This window comes from Acinonyx jubatus, chromosome A3 (genome assembly GCF_027475565.1).
Source record: "Acinonyx jubatus isolate Ajub_Pintada_27869175 chromosome A3, VMU_Ajub_asm_v1.0, whole genome shotgun sequence".
In the NCBI taxonomy this organism is placed as follows: Eukaryota; Metazoa; Chordata; class Mammalia; order Carnivora; family Felidae; genus Acinonyx; species Acinonyx jubatus.
Genome location: NC_069388.1, coordinates 5,313,928 through 5,319,603, shown reverse-complemented (window position 1 = coordinate 5,319,603; position 5,676 = coordinate 5,313,928). Strand labels below are relative to the sequence as shown.

The 5,676-nt window shown below is 52.2% G+C and overlaps 1 long non-coding RNA gene across 1 annotated transcript; it reads left to right on the top strand.

Annotated features, from left to right (window-relative positions):
- The first annotated feature begins 784 nt into the window (after positions 1-784).
- LOC128311348 (uncharacterized) lies at positions 785-5,379 on the top strand. The gene is made up of 2 exons (XR_008289747.1): positions 785-917; positions 2,672-5,379. It is a non-coding gene; the product is annotated as an uncharacterized LOC128311348 (long non-coding RNA).
- The last annotated feature ends 297 nt before the right edge of the window (positions 5,380-5,676 follow it).

Below are 5,676 nucleotides of genomic sequence, written 5' to 3'. Positions count from 1 at the left end.
TCTCTGAAGGCAAACAAAAGCCCGCAGCTCCCTGGCCAGAATCACACAGACTGTTTGCCAAAGGTGGATTCTGGCTGCGCGTCTCAGAGGGGACGGTTTTTCTTGGCGTGGAGGTTGGAGCCCTTCCACTCGGCGACCGGCGTTTGCTTCACTGGGAAACCACTGGTGTTCCTGGCCCAGCGCCCCTGGGATCACTCCTCCAAATCCTCCTACTTGGAGAAAAGAGCCCCACTTCCTGAAACAATAAGTCGGGTGACCGTGGAACTACAAGTCATTTTGCCATCCCAGGGCTGTCCGTGTAAACTATCAGGCATTTTTGGCCACGCTGCCTGCCACCAGCTTGGTCTCCTGACCAGAAAGTTCTGGAACATTGGAGAAGCTCACATTCTACTGCATCGATCTGCTAAGTGGGTCAGAGCTCGGAGGTCCTGGCAATCGAGGGCTGCGTCGCTGAGTGCCGAGCGCAGACATTCACGAACACAACGTTATCTTTCTTATTTTGAAACTTTAAAAAGCTCCGTTCAGATAAATGACCCCCGGTGCTCCTGGAGCACCAAGTAAACGAGTGTAATTTTATTACAACGTTGGTGGCTGTTGCCAGGCATCTCGATTGTAGTTGTTAGCCTCGATCAAAGGTGAAAACAGCAGCTGTTAATCAAGTTGGAAAATATCACTTTGCGGGAAAACTGAGCTGAAGAAAAACGGTAGAAGGAAGAAAAAATGTTTCAGACCCTCTGTTGACACAAATCCACATCTTTTTAGCAGGCACGGGACTGTCAGCAACGGCCGTCCGTAAAATTTCAGCGATTAGCAGAAGTAGAACATAGTAGGCTCTCAATGTATACTGAGCTCCTACCACACAATGAGCTCTATCTAAGTTGGAGAGAGGCAGGTAGAAGGTGCTAGAAGGAAGGAAGGTAAGGTGCTTTGGGCAGGGGCCTCAGGAAACTAAGAAAATGGAGTCTCATATCTCATGTGAGTCTGGTGCCTAGTAGGTTCTCAACAGATATTTGTGGAACGTTCTTGTTAAACCTTTGAGGCATAAAAATGAGTGCATTTGGCAAGGCGGCCCTGAAGGAAGTGAGAATTGCCCAGCTGAAGGCAGAGGGGGTGGAGGATTGGGGGTGGTGGTGGGAGAAGAATGTTCCAGGCTGAGCCGACAGTATGTGGTCACTCTTTTGGTTACAGGTCCTCGTGATGAGTACGTGTCAGATAATGGGGTGCATGGGCGAGCAGGGGCCCGGCCTTGCACAGAACAGGACAGCTGCAGTTTGCTGGAGGGCCAGGGAAGAAGGAAAGGAGAGAGAGAGGAGCAAGATGGCAGGGGAGGGGAAGGGAGAGCGGGGGGAGGGGATAGGGGAGAGACAGGGGAGCGGAGAGGAGGGGAAGAGGGAAGTGGAGGGAGGAGAGGGCTCCTCTCTGTCGGGAAGTGCCTTCCTCCAGTCACAGCCTCACTCAACCTCTTCTGAGACGCTGCTCAGAAGGAAGTTACTGTTTGTGCAGTGATTTGTCACTTGCACAGCTCCCCTTCCCCCAGTGGCTGATTGGGGGCGTCCATCCACCCCACAAAGAGGCGTCACTTGCCCCAAAGGACTTCACAAACTGCAAAGGAGAAGGGCTCAGGCCACGGGCTTTGGCACTTGGGAGGCCGTGGTCTGGAGCCTTGTGGACCACCTCGGCATATGAATCCCAGGAACTGACTGGTGGACAGGTTTGGGTGTGGGGAGAAAGGCCAGGGGGCTTCGGGTAACGGGGGGAGCTAGAGAGCGGGGTCCCCGCCCGTTGAGGTGCTGGGGGATGGGGGCCACGATGTGCAAAAGGGCCACCAGGCCCAAGCCGGCTCTCCTGTGGAGCTTGGTGGCCGAGCTACCCTGGCTGGATGGAAGCAGGCCATGTGCATGGTGTACCTTAAACCCTGGCCCCCGCCAGCCATGCTGAGAATTAGCAAGGTTGGTCCTGAGTGCTGTGATGATGGTCTGATCTGCAAATGAAACCTAGGGCTGGGCTGACAGGCCAGCTCTCCAGAGTAGAGGGGAGAAATCCCCTGGTTCGTAGTGGTTACCGATTCCCAGGGCCCCAACATGCTGCAGTGGCCAATTACAGGCCATCAGTGGTTCGAGAGCCAGCTCGCAAGGGGCGCCTGGGTGGCTCCCTCGATTAAGCGTCCAACTTCGGCTCAGATCATGATCTCGAGATTCATGGGTTCGAGCCCTGGGTCATGAGTTCGGGCCCTGTCAGCACAGAGCCTGGAGCCTGCTTCAGATTCTGTGTGCGTGCATGTCTGTCTCTGCCCCTCCCCCCCCCACACTCTGTCTCTGTCTCTGCCTCTCTCTCTCTCAAAAATGAATACACATTAAAAAAAAAAAACTGAGCCAGCTCACAAACTTTCCAAATATTTAACAGTAGGCCTGCACGGTCCCTTCCGGCTGGCATTCTCTGTTTCTGCCCATCAAGTTATTGTTTATTAAATGCAAACCGATGAAATGTGCCACCATCGGTAACCCCCAGGGCCGCAGAAGGTGAGTGGTGGGCCAGAGTCTCTCTTAACGTCAGAAGTCACACTCGTAAAGTCCTGTCTGCTCTGCTCTGTTCCAGCTGTTTCTAAACCTGGAAAGTTTCTTCCCTGAGTCTCCCAGACCAACGTCCTCTTTATTCTTCTCTCCTCCCACAGACGGTGATTATTCGCTGCCATGCTCCCCGTATCCTCCATGAAAATGTCCCCACTCCCGTCTTCTTTCACAGCACACGGATTTCTGTCTGCCCAATCTCCTCTGTTAACACTTGGATGACGCTTAATGTTTTAGGATTCTGAACCACCCTGCGATCAGCAGCCTCGTGATTAATTACGTAGGACAAATAGTTTTTTCCGGCTCACTTTTGGTTTTCTCTTTGGCCCAAGGATTACTTAGGAGATAATGTTCTATTTCGGCCTGTTGGGCTTTATTTTACTTACAAATCTTATATTCTTAGTTTACTTCCTCCTAAAGGTTATCGTACTCACAAAAACATCGAATCATAAATGTCAACTCGATGAGTCTTCACCACCTAAGTGGACACACACGAGCAGCCCTTAGATGTGGAAGTGGAGTATTGCCATCACTTCCGGAAGCCCGTTGGCACCCCTTCCTGACCACTCCCCTCCGGCCGGGGGTAGCTATTATTGTGACTTCTAACACCAGAGGTTAGTTTTGCCTGCTTCTGAATTTTGCATGAACAGAGCCCTAAAATGCAAATTCTTCTGTACCGGCGAGGTTCATCTGCATTGCTGTCTGTGACACTGTGTGCTCGCTGTCCTTGCTGCAGAGTGTTCTGGTACCTGAAAAGATAACCATGATTTCTCTACCGTTCTACTGCTGCTGAACATCCAGGTGCCATCCGGTTTGGGGCAATGCCGCATCACCGCGGTGAGCATTCTCTCTGTGACTTTGGAGCCGTTGTATGCTGGAAATACTCTCCAGATGACAAGCCCTGGCTGGTGTGTGCCGATTTCCATGGTGTAAATCCTTGCACATGGCCGATTCCTTGCACAAGCTGCCATGGTGATGTCCCTGAAGGCGGAGGCGTGGAAAAGATGCGAGTAATCAGCCCCTGCCCTAGGTGAGCAGCTCAGCTTTCTGGAGTTTCTCTGGCTGCTGAGAAGGAGAGTCACGGGGTCGGAGGGGAGGTGTTTGTTCATCTCTAGACCCAAGAGACACTGCCTCATGGTTTCCCAAAGGGGGTGAATCACAAATACTTACATTCTTTTGGATTTTTGTTTTCATTTGTTATGACTGGTTTTCAATATTAGGGTCAAAATGTGTCTGCATTATCTCTTTTTTTGGAATTTATTGAGGTTATAGGGTTTTTTGTGGCTTTTAAAAAAGTTGTCCCACAGATAGCTCGTGGACGAGGAAGTATATTCTCTCCTTATTTTTTTTAGCCATCGATAGGATCACATTTTTTAATTAAATTATACAGACCCTCTATGGGTATACGTTTGTCTCTACTTCTATGAATAAAAAACCTAATAAGGGGGCGGCCTGGGTGGCTCAGTCGGTTAAGCGTCCAACTCTTGGTTTCGGCTCAGGTCGTGATCTCACAGTTCATGAGTTCGAGCCCCGCATCGGGCTCTGTGCTGACAGTGTGGAGCCTGCTTGGGATTCTCCCTCTCTCTCTCTCTCTCTCTCTCAATAAATAAACACTTTTTAAAAAAATGAATAAGGTATCTAATATTCCCCCACTGTAAGGCCTCTCACGGAGGTGAAGGTACCAGCCAAAAGCCACACCATCAGAAGAGGTGGGCAGGAGTCCAAACCCAGCCCCTGGCCGCAGGCTTCTATGCATTTAAGGATTAAATGTCCTAATGGAGTCAGTCTCTTAGCCCAAAATATGTATGTCAGTTAAGCGGTCACTGCCCAGTTTCGTCTTTTGGTAAAATGCTCAAAGGGCCTGGATGAATCTCGAACGAATAAGGACCGAACGAATGCACACATGAATCCAGATGGCCTCCACCGGGCCTATTGGCCTGGTCCTTTTGCAGAAAGGAACTCTGTGGTTTGCAGACAAGGAGAGATATTTGCTTTGTGAGCCTCCGGTGGGTCTGCGGAGGGGGCGCCCCCCCCCCCCCCGGGCAGCCTGCCCTGCCCCCTGTGTGCCTCCTGCCTCGCTGACCAGGCGGCCTCGGTTTTACCCAGCAGCTGTGTCGGCAGGCCCAGCCCAGCCCGCCGTGTGGCCCAGTGCTCGGGGGCTCTGGAGCCACAGAACAATAGTGGCATTGTTGCCACTTCCCGGTCCCCTCGACTGTCCCAGTTACTCATCAAGGATGTTGGCGGGCCCAGCCCTGGAACACAGTGTGCTTGTCCCTTGATTAAGCCGCAGACACGCTCAGACAGTGGCCCTGCGGGAGGTGGTGATGAGTTCATCTCTTGGCCATTCAGACAACCCGACGGCCGTGGGCTTGGGCAGAAGATGGGTCAACAGGAGGTCATGCTGGTTGGTCCCCTCCAGAGGCCACCCCCAAGGGGAGACGATGACAGCATCCTCTCCCCCAGGAGGGGCCCAGCCAGCCAGATGGGCGAGTGGCCTCCTTGCGGAAAGCCGGATCTTGGAGGCACCCATGCGCGTGAACAGAATGCTTGCCATCCCTCGCCAGGCCTGGCTGTGTCTCCAGCTCGGATGGGGCTTCCTTAAAAACAAACGATGCCTTTTACAAAACCCATGTTTCATGGCTTCCCTTCAGTTCTTCCCACTTGGTTAAGTATCGAGCTTCGGCTCAGGTCATAACCTGGTTCTTGGGCTCGAACCCCATGTGGGGCTCTGTGCTGAGCCTGCTTCGGATTCTGTGTCTCCCTCTCTGTCTGCCCGTCCCCCGCTTATGCACTCTCTGTCTCTCTTTCTCTCTCTCTCTCAAAAAATAAATAAGCTTTTTAAAAAAAGAATAAAATCGAACTTCCTCACACAAAGCCCTCTGTGATTTGACCCCAAATCTCACCTCCTGCCCTTGGCTCACATCTGCCTGATTTCCAACCTTGAGACCCCTGATGCCTGGCACCATGTGCCCCTGGGTTGGGTGGGGGGCAGCCCCGAGCCAGGCCTGGCACATAGAAGGCTCTCGGCAATGTGGAAACAGTGGCCGATGAAGAGAGGAGGAAGAAAGGACAGAGAGAAATTACAGTTCGACTTGAGTTTGGAACCAGG